Raw genomic sequence first — 3847 nt, 5'->3', positions numbered from 1 at the left:
AAATAAATATCATTGTGTTTAAGGAGTGGAAAAAATTATTCCTATGCATGATTGATTCCTGACCATACTAATTATGAATATAGACTGAATAGTAGAGAATAGTATTGTATCAATGTTAAATATCCTGAATTGTGTATTGAGCTATGATTATGTAAGGGGATCTACTTGTTCTTATCAAATACATGCTAAATATTTAATGTGGAAAAAAAGAGAAATGACAGAGAAGTAGCAACCAACATTACAGAAAAATAAAGGATTATAAAAAATAATACAAAAATTATGTGACAACAAATTTGATAACTTAAACTAACTAGATAAATTCTTAGAAACATAGTCTCCCAAGACTGAATCATAAAGACAGAGAAAATCTGAACAGACTGATAACTATTAGCAACACCAAATCAATAATAAAAAATCTCCCAATAAACACAATTCTTGGATCAAATGGTTTCACAGGCAAGTTTTGCCAAACATTGAAAGAATTAATACCTATTGTTCTCAAACTATTCTAAAAAATGGAAAAGAAGGCTCACAAACTCATTTTACAATGCTAGCATTAGCTTGATATCAAAATCCAACAAAGACAATACCAAAAAGAGAGAATTGTAGGCCAACCAATATCTCTGATAAACATAGATGTAAAAATTTTCAATAATATGTTAGCAAACTGAATTCAACAATACATTAAAGAAATCATTCACCATGATCAAGTTAGATTTATTTCTCAGATGCAAGTTTGGTTCAATATCCACAAATAGTTAATCTGATTCATTATATAAACAAGGATAAAAATTATATGATTATATCAATAGATGCAGACAAGGCATTCGAGCTTATCCAAACTTCTTTTATGATAAAAACTCTCAGTAAACTGTGGACAGTGGGAACATACTTCAACATAATAAAGGCCATATTTGACAAACCCACAGCTAACATCATACTCAATGGTGAACAGTTGAAACCTTGTCTTTAAGATCATGAATAAAACAAGGATGTCTACTTTTCCACTTTTTTCAATATTATATTGGCAGTCTTAGCAAGAACAATCAGACAAGAAAAAGAAATAAAAGGCATTTAAATTGGAAAGAAAGATTAAAACTGTCTTACTTGCAGATAACATATCATATACACAGAACCCTAAATATTCCACAAAAACTATTAGAACTAATAAATGAGTTCAGTAAATTAGCAGGCTAAAATTAATATTCAGAAATAATGAACTATCAGAAATAGATATTAGGAAAACAATCCCATTTACAATTGCATCAAAAGTAATAAAATACTTAGGTATAAGTTTTACTAAAGCGGTAAAATACCTATAGTTAGAAAAATATAAGACATTGAAGAAAAAACTAAAGAAGATAAAAAACAAATGGAAGGATATAACATGCTCATGGTATATCCTTAATATCGTTAAAATATGCATACTGCCCAAAGCAATCTACAGATTCAATGTAATCTCTATCAATATACCAAAGACATTTTTCACAGTAGAAAAAGTATCCTAAAGTTTATATGGAACCACAGAAGACCTTTAATAAACAAAGCAATAATGAGAAAGAAAAATAAAGTTGGAGGTTACCTGATATCAAACTATACTCCAGGCTATAGTTACCATAACAGCATGGTACAGGCATAAAAACACACATAAATCAATGGAGCAGAATAGAGAGCCCATGCCTATGTGGTCAATGAATCTATGACAAAGTAGGGTATACTTTGGGGTATAGTCTTTTTAATAAATGAAAGTTGGACATGTACATGAAAAAAAAATGAAACTAGACCACTTTCTTATACCATATATAAAAATAAACTCAAAATGTATTAAAGACTTAAATGTAAGACTTGAAAACATAAAACTCCTAGAAAAAAACAACACACAGGTAGTAAACTCTTTGACATCATTCTTGCCTTACATTTTTGGATGTGTCTTCTTGGGTAAGGAAAACAAAGGAAAATAATGGAACTATATCAAACTAAAAAATTGTTGCACAGCAAAGAAATTATTGACAAAGCAAAAATATGACATCATGGGAGAGGATATTTGCCAATGATACATCTGATAAAGGGTTAATATCATTTATATATGAAACTAATACAACTTAACACCAACAATGCAATTTAAAAAATGGGTGAGGACCTGAACAGACATTTCTTCAAAGAAGACATACCAATGGGCAATAGACATATGAAAAGATCTTCACCACCACTAATCAGGGAAATGCAAATCAAAACCATTAACTATCACTTCACACTGTCAAATGGCTATCATTAATAAACCAATAAACAAAAGTGTTGGCAAGGATGTGTAGAAAACACATGCCATTTGTTTACATACAATATGTTTCTGGGCACAATACAGATTGCCTGCGATATAAACCTCTGGATATGACCTACAGAAAACAGCACATTTCTTCCTTTTCTTATTTTACACTATAATCAGTGTATTTAAATTGGAGTAAATTCAAAATATCATACTGTTTAGCATGCCTCCATTTAATTCACTAACAACATGAAATATATGTGCATTTGGCAGTTGAAATGAAAAATAATGTGGCACTTAGAGAAATTACATTACCACATTACAATATAATATGAATTTAATGATACAAATAACATATACCCCTCATACATTTGGGTATATGAGAAACTAAACAATTATCAACAGTGTGAATGCTTTCCTTTTGGTTGCCAGAAAGTATTTGTGTGTTGTACAATCAGCTGTAATAATGTTTTTCTATTGGATAAACTATATTATGACATTATATATTACTTTTATTAATTCTATTATATTGGATAATTGGGTGCCTCCCATGTTTTTCTAAATGACAGAGTAGAGACCTCAGCTCGTTTTACACTTTTTAATTTCATGCTTGTCTTCAGCTAAATCTTTTTCATAAATATCAATTCAACAAAATATAGATGTGGAACCAAGTTAAAGCTTAATGAATTAGTTAGAATTCATCCAGAATTCAAAGAACGTATATTTTTAAACTCAAATATTTCCACTCAAATGATAGAAAGTATAGTCAAAGAGAATCATGCCTGAATCGCACATGTCACTAATAACATTAAGTATGTGTACTATCTTTAATGTTAACATATCAGGGCAAATAGAGATAGCTTTGGAGTAAGAAAGAATGTTAGAATCTGATCTGAAGATTTTAGGATTTTTTGGCATTCAATCTCCAGCATATACATTGCAGGGTGGTAAAATTTCACACATGAGTGCCTTTTGGTTTATCTCTATCTATTTATATAAAAACCCTGGGTGTAACATCATGACTGGAGGAGCCACAAACTGGAAGGAAGTCAATCCTGCAGGGGTTGTCTTGGCAACAACTTCACCCTCCCCCGAGCTGTTTCCCAGAGCTGTTTCCCATAAGGGTGAGGTTAGAGGCAGAAACACCCACTGAGAGCATGAAGGTATATCTTTATCAAGTGTGCTGCATCAGCACAGGCAAATGTGAGCCCTAACCAGAACCCTAAAAATAACGCTAACCCAACCCTAACACTAAAACTAACACTAAACCTAAACATAACTCTAACCCTAACCCTAACCCTAACCCTAACAATAACCCTACCCTAAGCCTAACCTAAACCTAAACTTAACCCTAACACTATCCTGGGCAGAACAAAAACCCTAACTCCCCTAACCCTAACCCTAACCCTAACCCTAACACTATCCTTTGCAGAGCCATAAGCTTAACCATAACCCTAACATAACCCTAACCATAACCCTAACAGTATTTTTGTGAAAGAGGGGGGCACTCTACCCTGGACGGTGGAATAACCTTAACCTCACCCTAACTGTTGAGAAGCAACAACAGAGGGCAACAAGGCGCCC

The sequence above is a fragment of the Myotis lucifugus genome, unplaced genomic scaffold (genome assembly GCF_000147115.1).
Source record: "Myotis lucifugus unplaced genomic scaffold, Myoluc2.0 scaffold_1056, whole genome shotgun sequence".
Lineage (NCBI taxonomy): Eukaryota > Metazoa > Chordata > Mammalia > Chiroptera > Vespertilionidae > Myotis > Myotis lucifugus.
Note: the sequence above shows the minus strand (reverse complement) of the source record.